This window comes from Gorilla gorilla, chromosome 4, assembly GCF_029281585.2.
Source record: "Gorilla gorilla gorilla isolate KB3781 chromosome 4, NHGRI_mGorGor1-v2.1_pri, whole genome shotgun sequence".
NCBI lineage: Eukaryota > Metazoa > Chordata > Mammalia > Primates > Hominidae > Gorilla > Gorilla gorilla.
This window is the reverse complement of record NC_073228.2, coordinates 160,261,560-160,273,856: the sequence shown is the minus strand read 5'-3', so window position 1 is coordinate 160,273,856 and position 12,297 is coordinate 160,261,560. Positions and strand designations below refer to the sequence as shown.

At 38.6% G+C, this 12,297-nt stretch overlaps 1 protein-coding gene across 3 annotated transcripts in view; it reads right to left on the bottom strand.

Annotated features, from left to right (window-relative positions):
- Positions 1-12,297, bottom strand: part of SGCD (sarcoglycan delta) — a 1,041,370-nt gene that overhangs the window by 327,611 nt on the left and 701,462 nt on the right. The window lies entirely within an intron of this gene.

Below are 12,297 nucleotides of genomic sequence, written 5' to 3'. Positions count from 1 at the left end.
TGGTTCTTTCTCGACCAGAAAAGAGACACTGTTTTCCAAACTGATTGCAATGTAAAAATTAACCTAACTTTATATTTGTTGTAAGTCACAAAAATTTTAACTTTGATCTGTGGTTCAAAATACCCATCACTGAAAGACACCCTCAACTGAATTCTGTGATATAATTTTGAGTGGGGATGAACTCCCCTGAACAGAATCTGCGAGTGAGCAGGAAGTGCTGCAGATACACATGCAGGAGCTAGGTGCCTGGCATTACAGGCATATAGGAAGGAGCGTGGTCTGAAAGCCCTGCTTGTTATCTCTGCAAGGAAGCTTCTGGCCTGGGGCAGGTCTAAGTTCTGTGTGCAGGCTGCCTGGATCTAAACCCGTTGCTGTTAATAGGGCACTGTGGGAGTTAGACCAGCTTCACCAACTGCATGGGAGCTAGGTGGGACCTATCACAGCCTGCTACTCACTACTCCCCTTGTGAACTCTTCTGTACAACAGCGGCAGTTATACTCCCCTGTGGAACATTACCCCAGCAGTCTGAAAACCACCCCTATCCTCCACAGTGGCCACAGGACGCCCTGCCCAAGGAGAGAGAGTCTGTGCTCAGACCCGCCTAACCCTGACCCCACCTGATGGTATTTCTCTACCTGCCCTGGTAGCTTAACACAAAGGACATAAACTCTTGGGGAGCTTTATGGCCCCACCCAATGCCTGAGAAACCAGAATACTTCCCCTGGCCAACTTTGGATAAGCTCAAATCCCACTGCTACTACTGCACCTGGTGCTGTCTTGCAAGCGCCACCTCCTGGCTGGAGGCCAACCAACTCAGGCCTTTACAGCAACCCATGACAAAGAAATACTGCTCGCAAGAAAGAGAAAATGACAGCCAATTCCACCACCTGTAACATGCTGGCTAACCAGAGGTCCTGAGTCTGTCCTTGTGACAACTTCACTACTAGCATAACTAGCATACTAGAAAGCCAGCACATTAGCCTATCTACAATGGAGGAATCTCACGGAGTCTATGTCACTCCTCTGCTACCTCCATCAGAGCAGATGCTGGTATCCACTGCTGGGAGACCTGAAGACAGTCACATCATTGGACCCTTTGTAGATATTCCCCAGTACCGGCCCAGAGCCTTGTAGCCCCACGGGTGGCTAGACCCAGAAAAGCAGAACAATCATTGCAGTCTGGCTGGGTGCGGTGGCTCAAGCCTGTAATTCCAGCACTTTGAGAGGCTGAGGTCAGCAGATCACCTGAGTTCAGGAGTTTGAGACCAGCCTGGCCAAAATGGTGAAACCCCTTCTCTACTAAAAATACAAAAATTAGCTGGGCATGGTGGTGCATGCCTGTAATCCCAGCTACTCAGGAGGTTGAGGCAGGAGAATCACCTGAACTGGGGAGGCAGAGGTTGCAGTGAGTCGAGATCACGCCACTGCACTCCAGCCTGGGCGACAAGAGCAAAACTCTGTCCAAAAAAACAAAACAAAACAAAAAACAAAACAATCATTGCAGTCTGGCTCTCAGGAAGCCCCATTCCTAAGGGAAGGGGGACAGTACCACATCAAGGGATTACCCCGTGGGACAAAATAATCTTAACAGCAGACCTTGAGTCCCAGATCTTTCTGCTGGTGGGAGGTTTCTTACAGCAGAGACATAACTGCAGTGCTGGGGGCAGTAGGGAAAGTCTGCACCTCTACCCTAACAGGCAGGCAGCCTCTCTGATTAGGAAGGGACTTGGAGAAGGGGTCCTTGTTCCCCTCTGGCACACCACTGCAGACAAAGCTGGGGCTTCTCCTACAGGAATGCAGCATGGATGCACCTACAGACAGCCTTCCTGGAACAATCCAGGGTGAGGGCAACCCCACAGGAGGAGATAATCGAGATAATCAGATCTTAAGAAAAAGAAAAAAGACATCTGAGTCAGACCTGCAGGAGAAGCAGAGTCACAATCCCTCCCTACTTGGAACATCAACATTTCTACAGATGAAAAGAGGTGCCTGTCTGATCTGAATAGCCAAAACACTAAAATAGGAATGAGGCTGTGAGGTGGATAGCTTTCCTGCTGGCCTGGCAGGGGAGCTGGGATAGCTCTCGCTCTTCACCCTGATGAAACCTCAGCACATCTAATTGAGAGCTCCCCTAGCTACCCTCATCAAGATTGGGATCTTGGCCCACCATTGAGTATTATATCTACCCACCTGCCTTATCTACAACTAGTCCCTACCCAGGGATACCTCTCCCATTGGCCTGAAGCCTGAATCATCAGTTTGGTCAATAAAATACTGGGAAAAAATTAAGTGTATACCATGACAGAATGAGATAAGCTTCAAAAGATCTCTGCCATTTCATCCCCAAAGAAGACAGTGAACTCTCCCACACCCCAAGAACATAACTACTACAACCACATCTTGGAAAGCCAGCACACAAATAATCCCTACAACTAAGAAACACATACAAAGTTTTCACCCCTAAAGGCACCACAAATCAAATTAAGCAAAAATAAACATTAAAGTCCAATCCTTGAGAGGAAAAATGAAATTAAAAAAACATAGTCCAAACAAAAATAAATTCAAGAACAATTTGAGGAAATGGTCTAATCAAATGAAAAGAAACCAGAAAAGTAAATCTAACAATATGACAAAACAGGGATCTATGGTACCCCAAAAAGATCACACAAGCTCCCCAGCAATGGATCCAGACCAAGAAGAAATCTCTGCATTTCCAATAAAGAATTCCAAAGGTTATTAGGCTACTCAAGGAGATACCAGAGAAAGGGATAAACCAACTTAAAAAAATCCAGGATATGAATAAAAAACTTTCCAGAAAACTAGTAGAAAAAAAATCAGAACTTCTAGAAATTAAAGACACACTTAGGGAAATAAAAAATGCAGTGGAAAGTTTCAACAGTAGGCTAGAACAAGGAGAATAAAGAATTTCAGAGCTAGAAGATAAGACTTTTGAACTAAACCAATCAGATAAAGAAAAAAGAGTTTTAAAAAATGAACAAAGTATCCATGAAATATGGAATTATGTAAAATGGCCAAACCTAAGAATAATTGGTGTTCCTGAGGAAGAGAAATCTAAAAATTTGAAAAACTTTGAGGAAGTAATTGAAGAAAACTTCCCTTGCTACAGATCTAGACATCCAAATACAAAAAGCTCAAAGACTCTTGGGAAATTCATCACAAAAGATCATCACCAAGGCACATAGTCACTGGGCTATCTAAAGTCAAGATAAAGTATTGAGTATTTCTCACTTAGGAGCTGTGAGAAAAAAGCATCAGGTAACCTACAAAGGAAAACCTATCAGACTAAAAGCAGATTTCTCACAAGAAACCTTACAAGCCAGAAGGACTTTGGGTCCTATCTTTGGTCTCCTTAAACAAAACAATTGTAAGCCAAGAATTGTGTATCCAGTGAAACTAGGCTTTATAAATGAAGGAGAAATAAATTCTTTTTCAGACAAACAAATGCTGAGAGAATTTGCCACTACCAGATCAGCACTACAAGAAATGTTGAAAGGAGTTCTAAATCTTGAATCAAAACCTCAATATACACCAAAATAGAACTTCCTTAAAGCATACATCTCACATGGTCTCTAAAACAAAATACAATAAAAAAAAAAAAAACCAAACTATTTAGGCAACAACTAACATTATGAATATAATGGGACCTCACATCTTAATACTAATGTCAAATGTAAATGGCCTAAATGTTCTACTTAAAAGATACAGAATGGCAGAATGGATAAAAATTCACCAACCAAGTATCTGCTGTCTTCAAGAGACTCACTTAAGACATAAGGACTAACATAAATATAAGGTAAAGGGGTAGAAAAAGATATTCTAGGCAAATGGAAACCAAAAGTGAGCTGGAGTAGCTATTTTTAGATCAGACAAAACAGACTTTAAAGCAAGAACAGTAAAAAAAAAAAAAGACAATGAGGGACATTATATAATGATCAAAAAATTTGTCCAACAGGAAGGTATCACAGTCCTAAATATATATGCACCAAACACTTAAGCTCCCAGATTTATAAAACAATTACTACTAGACCTAAGAAATGAGATAGACAGCAACATAATAACACTAGGGGACTTCAATAAAACACTAGATCAAGCATCAAGACAGAAAGTCAACAAAGAAGCAATGGACTTAAACTATACCCTAGAACAAATGGATTGAGCAGATGCAGGATATACATTATTCTCATCAGCATGTGGAATATTCTCTAAGATAGACCATACGCTAAGTCACAAAAAAAGACTCAATAAATTTAAGAAAATCAAAATCACATCAAGTATCTTCTCTGATCACAGTGGAATAAAACTAGAAATCACCCACAATAGAACCCACAAAAACTATACAAATATATGGAAATTAAATAATCTGCTCTTGAATGATGTTTGGGTCAACAATGAAATCAAGATGGAAATTTAAAAATTATTTGAAATGAATAATAGTGACACAACTTATCCAAACTTCTGGGTTACAGCAAAAGCAGTGCTAAGAGGAAAGTTCATAGCATTAAATGAGTACATCAAAAGTCTGAAAGATCACAAATAGACAACCTAAGGTTACACTTCAAGGAACTAGAGAAACAAGAGCAAACCAAACTACAAACCAGCAGAAGAAAAGTAATAACAAGGACCAGAGCAGAACTAAATAAAAATGAAACAAAAAAATTACAAAATATCAATGAAATTAAAAGCTGGTTCTTTGAAAAGATACATAAAATTGACAGAGCATTAAAGAGATTAACTAAAAAAAGAAAAGAGAAGATCCAAATAAGCTCAATTAGAAATGAAATGGGAGATATTACACCCAATATCACAGAAACACAAAAGATCATTCAAGGCTACTATGAACACCTTTTTGCACATAAACTAGAAACACTAGAGGAGATGGATAAATTCCTGGAAAGATACAAACCTCCTAGCTTAAATCAGGAAGAATTAGATACCCTTAACAGACCAATAACAAGCAGCAAGATTGAAATAGTAATTTAAAAATTACCGACAAAAAAAGTCCAGGACCAGATGAATTCACAGCAGAATTCTACCAGACATTAAAAAAAGAATTGGTACCAATCCTATTGACACTATTCCACAAGACAGAGAAAGAGGGTACCCTCCCTAAATCATTCTATGAAGCCAGCATCACCTTAAAATTAAAACCAGGAAAGGACATAACCAAAAAGAAAACTATGGCTGATATCCCTGATGAACACAGACACTAAAATCCTTAACAAAATACTAGCTAACTGAATCCAACAACATATCAAAAAGATAATTCACCATGATCAAGTGGGTTTCATACCAGGGATACAGGGATGGTTTCACATAGGCAAGTCAATAAATGTGATACATCACATAAAGAGAATTAAAAACAAAAATCATATGATCATCTCAACAGATGCAGAAAAAGCATTTGATAAAATCCAGCATCCCTTTATGATAAAACCTCTCAACAAATTTGGCATAGAAGGGACATACCTCAAAGCAATAAAAGCCATCTATGACAAACCCACAGCCAACATCAGACTGCATGGTGAAAAGTTGAAAGGATTCCCCCTGAAAAATGGAACAACACAAGGATGCCCACATTCCCCACTTCCATTCATCATGGTACTGAAAGTCCTAGCCAGAGCAATCAGACAAGAGAAGGAAAGGAACAGCCTCTGAATTGGAAAACAGGAAGTCAAACTGTCGCTGTTCACCGATATGATTGTACATCTAAAAAACCCTAAAGACTCACTCAAAAAGCTCCTAGATCTGATAGATGAATTCAGCAAAATCTCAGCATACTAAATCAACATACGCATCAATAGCACTGTTATACACCAACAACGACAAAGCTGAGAATCAAATCAAGAACATGATCCCTTTTACAACAGCTTCAAAAAATATAATACTTAGGAATATACTTAACCAATGAGATGACAGATCTATGTAAGGAAGATTACAAAACATTGCTTAAAGAAATCATATGTGACACAAACAAACGGAAACACATTCTATGCTAACGGATGGGTAGAATCAATAATGAGAAAATGACCTTACTGCCCAAAGGAATCTACTGATTCAATGGAATTTCCATCAAAATATCATCACCATTCTTCACGGAACCAGAAAAAACAATCCTAAAATTTATATGGAAACACAGAGGAGCCCACGTAGTCAAAGCAATACTAAGCAAAAAGAACAAATCTGGAGGCACCACATTACTCAAATGCAAATTATACTACAAGGCTATAGTTATCAAAACAGCATGGTACTGGTATAAAAATATGAACACAGACCAAGGGAACTGAGTAGAGAACTCAGAAATAAAGCAAAATACTTACAGTCAGCTGATTTTCAACAAAGCAAACAAAAACATAAAGTGGGGAAAGGACACCTTATTCAACTGACAAGCCACAAGTAGAAGAATGAACGGGATCTTCATCTCTCACTTTACACAAAAATCAACTCAAGATGGATCAAATACTTAAATCTAAGAGCTGAAACCATAAATGTTCTTCAAGATAACATCAGGAAAATTCTTCTAGACACTGGCTTAGGCAGAAAAGTCATGACTAAGAACCCCAAAGCAAATACAACAAAAACCAAAATAAATAAATGAGACCTAATTAAACTAAAAAGCTTCCGCACAGCAAAAGAAATAATCAGAAAAGAGACAACCTAGAGTGTGGGAGAAAATATTTGCAAACAATGCATCCGACAAGGGACTAATATTCAGAATCTATAAGGAACTCAAATGAGCAAGAATAAAAACAAATAACCCCATCAAAAAATGATTAAAGAACATGAATAGACAATTCTCAAGATATACAAATGGCCAATGAACATAAAAAATGCTCAACATCACTAATTGTCATGGAAATGCAAATCAAAACCACAATGACTTACTACCTTACTCCTCCAGCTTAGAGGAGTAAGGTGGTAAGGCCATAATTAAAAGTCAAAAAATAATAGATATTTGCATGGATGTGGTGCAAAGTGAACTCCTTTACGTTGCTAGTAGAATTGTAAACTAGTATAACCACTATTGAAAGCAGTATGAAGATTCCTTGAAGAACTGAAAGTAAAACTATCATTTGACCTAGCAATCCTACTACTCGGTATCCACCCAAAGGGAAATAAGTTTCATGAAAAAGACGCATGCACATGCATGTTTCTAGCAGCATAATTCACAATTGCAAAAATATGAAACCAACATAAATGCCCATCAGCCAATGAGTGGATAAAGCATATTTGGTATATATGTACCGTGGAATACTACTCAGCCATAAAACAGAATGAAATAATGGCCTTTGCAGTAACTTGGATGGAGCTGGAGGCCATTATTCTAACTGAAGTAATTCAATAATAGAAAAGCAAATATCCTCTGTTCTCACTAGTAGGTAGGAGCTAAGCTATGAGAATACGAAGGCTAAGAATGATATAAAGGACTTTAGGGACTTGGGGGGAAGCGTGAGTTCGTGGGTGAGGGATAAAAGGCCACATACTGGGTACAGTGTACACTGCTCGGGTGACGGGTGCACCAAAATGTCAGAAATCGCTACTAAAGAACTTATCCATGTAACAAAAAACAACATGTACCCCCAAAACTATGGAAATTAAATAAAAAAAATACCCGTCATCCAAGTAGAGAAAAAATGTCCCTTTCTCAGGACTGTAGCAATAATCAAACCCTCTGCTTATGTCAATGTATTAACTTAAAGTTTCCCAAGAAGTTGCTTCTAAAAGAAGAAAATGACAGATTAAGCTATGTTCAGCAAAGAAAGAAATTATTAAATTTTGTGTGTTTAATTGCTAATAATGAGCTGAAATTATAGCAGAGAGAACATCAATTCTTTAAGGCAGTTTAAAAAGGAGGCTGGTTTCTAGGAAGCTTGGGGGTACATCCTGACTCCTGTTCTGAACTGTGACCTGGGGTAAGTTACTTAAATTCTCGGTTTTCTCATTTAAAAATGAAAACATAATTACCAGCTTTCAGTGCACTGACAGATAATGAAAACAAAATGGGCAAGAAAAGAGTTAACGTATTGGGCCTGACTGCTGTCCTTTGAAAGCGTGGCTTATAAGGTTGGCTTTCGCTGGAGTTTGGGAAGTTGGATTTTGGAAAGTTTCTCAGCATTCTCAGAAAGGATAAAAATGGCAAGCTATTCCTCGACAATAGGGTTTATGCTGAACATGTGCTTTCCTTCTGGGAATCTGGGATTTTGGTATATCCCAGGCACAGGCTGCCTCCGTGGCCAGCCTCAATAAAAAAAGTTCCTCTGGTTGGCAACATTTCACACATATTGTCACACTTAGTTGTTGAGGGAATTAAGTGCATTCAGTGTGACTCCACTGGCAGAGGACTCTGAATAATTTCATCTGATTTCTTCTCGAAAAGGTGCCCCATGCACCTTTTTCCTCCGCTGATTGTGCTTAGTGTCCTTTTGCTAGAAGAAAGTCATGGCCATGAGTACAGCCATATGCTGAGTGCCCTGAGTCCTCCTCTTGAATTACTGAATGTGAAGTCTTGAGGACATAAAATACCTAGCATAGTACCTAGCAAATAAAAACACATGTGATAAATAAATGTATTTATCTCTGCCATCATCTTGATATATTGATGCTATTACTCTGAATGAAACTGCAGGTAACAGTGATATTGATGTGGCAAGACCAAAAATTTGGAATGGTTTCCTGTATCAGGTTTTTAACAGAGATGTGTGCACAACGCATATCCCAAATACATCCTCACACATATCTGAAGGGTTTATGAACGAGGACATTCATGATTGTTATTTGTGGAGAATTGGAGGCCACTTGGGTGGTTTTCACTGGAAAATACAGGGGTAAAATGTGTTGATGTGTATTATTAGGCATCAGGCAACTACAAAGGAGTATACGAGCATGCAGTAACAGACAGAGTAAAAAGAGTAAGAAAAAAATCAGATACACACCATTTTACTTATGAAAATTAGATACATGCATACAAGACAATATGCATGAACATATAAAAGCAAAAGGTACTCAATAGCTACATTAGAATGATTTTCTATGGTACCAACAATATGATTTTGGGAAGGGGAAGTGGAAATGTGATATGGAAATGAAAGAAAGTATTTTACTTTTAAAATAAGATTAGAGCCCTGTACAGATCAATAATAGTGATGTGCCATGAACAGAGGAGTAGGATCAACTCATCTCTCTGTCCCTGGGATCCAAAAAAATCAGCTTCACCCTAAAACTATAATATGACCATGATGATGACGATAATAGTTGTATTGGCCAACACTCACTAATGTACCAGGTACCTACTCCTTGGTACAATTCTTGGAGGTATGCACTGTTAATATCCTATAGATGAGAAAGCTAGGGCACAGAACAGTAAAGCTACTTACTAAGGTCACATAGTAGACTTTCGAGTCGACATACACAAAGCATGGAGAAGAACCCAGGAATTGATTAGAAGATTTCAGGATGCTGAAGTTTAGCCTGGGCCTGTGTGATCATTGGATATTGGGTCTATTCTTGAGAGGCTGCCCTCCCTCCTTCCGTTTAACATTTTTTGAGCATATGTTAAGTGTCAGGCAGTGTTCTCATGATGCAAATTGTAACATTCAAAACAAGAAATGATGCCAGATATTAAGTGAACCTTCACATCGAAGGTACAGGGAACTCCAGTAGACCTGTACTCTTTTCCAATTTAATATTTCCTTTTTCAGTTGTTTCTAATGACCCTCATGAAATGGAGCTTATATGCCTTTGTAAGACTAATTTTGCAACATGAGTTTTGTGTCTGAGTAAATCAAATCATTTGTGAGTGAAGACTGCAGGCCTCTGGCATTCACAACTTGCTGATTTCTCGGTCTCACCCTCTGCACTATTTCTTTTAACTTAATAAAGGATAAATTTCCTTTCGTGATCCTAGCAACCTACAGAAGGAAATATTAACCTCACTTTAAATCAGTGGTTCTCAACTGGGACAAGGGAACAACTGCCCAACAAGGGACATAGAGCAATGTCTGAAGACAATTTTGGTTATCACAATGGGGTAGGGGGTTTGCTACTGGCAACTAGCAGGACAGAGGTTACAGATGTTGATAAGCACCTACTGTGCATGGCATATGTACCACAACAGAGTTACCTAGCCCAAAATGTCAAAAGTGCTGTTGTTGAGAAACCCTGCTTTATATATAAGGAAACTGAAAAATTATATACCATGACATTCATGAATGTGGAGATTTTAGAACATAGTAGGTTATCTTGCTTATGGATATCGAGGATCTTGTGGCATAGCCATTTTCAGTGAATCCTTCTGCATTTCAAGTGTAGCTTCCTTTAAAAAGCTGTTGTGATGCGGCTACAATCAATTATATTTGAATGGGAAGTGGAAAAAGCAAAAGAGGAATCCTTTGACAGATACCTGCTCAGTACAGGCTTTTCTTTGACATGTGAGAAAGAAGAGTCAAACACAGAAGAAAACAAAAACAAAAACAAAAACAAAACAGTGACTTTGTTATTGGGTCACATCATTCTGACGGAAATTGATGGGTCAGATTCCACATTTGGGGAGCAAACAGGGACATTGTTTTGGACATTTTGGTTTTGCCTTATACAACAAGATTTTTATTTTTATTAAGCTCCTGCTCACAGCAAACAGTTCCCCCAAGTGAACAGTGCTAAGCCCTCAAAAAGCAATTGGAATGGGAAAAAGAGGCCCAGTGATAAGATCAAGATATGAACTATCAACCCTGGCTACTGGGTGATAAGTTTAACTTTCTGACCTTCATTGGAAATCACATTAGTAAAGTGCTGATAAAACATTCTGAGCTGGTGGGTGGAAGGTGTATGTTTCCAAAAGCACTCCATGGACTTGCGGGCCTAGCATAATACGAGGCTGTATTTATCTCTGTAATTTCCGGAGGGCACACACTGTCATTTCACATTTATCCTGAATGCCGTGCCCGGTAAAGGCTCACAGATTGGGTAGTAGGACTTATCCCTAAACCAGAGCATAATCAGAAATCTTTCCAAAGGCAATAAAGAGTAAGTGAAGGAAATCCCCCTGCTTTTTCAGTAGCATCTGTGATTTCCAAATGGACCCCAACAGAGAGCTTCAAGTGCTGCTAAAAGCGCTCATTTACTTAAGGGCTCTTTTAGCAATTTAAATTCTATGGCTATTGAGATATGACCTATCTGCTCACAGGGTCACCCATTCTCCCCCTCTGAAATAACGCCCTTTATACCACATCTTCACTTAAGAGATGATTGTACCAAGTATGAGGATGATATTATAGACCATAAAATCATGTGTGGCTGAGTTTTGTTGGTCACAGGGACAGTTGTGCTGACCCATGGTGGTCAAAGTCGTTGCCTGTTTGCATCCAGTTTACAGATTTTCTTCGAAGAAACCAATACTAATATGAGATCAGCAATTTATCCAAAGTCACAGAGTTTGCAGATTCAGGATGCAAATCCATGCTGTCAAAGTGCCACTCGAATGTATCATAACCTGATTATGACAATTATTTTAACAATCTAAGAGAAAATCCTTGAATGCACTCTGTAATCTGGCCTGGGTTATTACCCTCTTTATTAATAACAGTTTAATGGACATGAAATAAATTAGGCTATCTCCATTTTAAACCCTTTCATATACTTCCTTTGTGCCTTTTCATAACAGTTTTCTGTGAAGTATCCCATTGAGAACATTTGGAGTTGTTTTCATTTCTTATTTATTTATTTATTTATTTATTTTTATTTTCAGGCTCTGCTAAATAAGCATTTGATTTAGGGGAAATAAGAGTTGAAAGAAAGACATTGGAAAACTTAAATATAACAGATGTTTATTTGCAGACACCTGATTGAGCTGAATTGAAAGCCCCAGTCTATAAACTAAAAGCTATAAATGTCAGTTGACTAGAACTGACTCATAACCACGTTGAAGCATGGATCACCAACAGATAGCCATTTCAGAATCATAACATCCAAAATGGTTCTTCATCTTGTCAACACCACTGGGGAGTAACATAATTCTTACAGTGGAAAGCACCTTTCATTTCTAAGGAATAGTAGCTGTAGCTTGCAGCTAATTGTCTTAGCAATTACACAGTAAAGAATCTCTTCAAAAAGCCATGGTGGAAATATCTCATTGATCTCTTATCTCAGCAAAAACCTGAGCACGGTCACCCCAGCATGCTAAAAAGAAGTAAAATACATTTCTTTGTAAAGCAGCAATTGAAATTAAAATTTGGCTTCAGTTCAGATGGATTTTTATGCAAATTATACAGAAATATCAGGCAA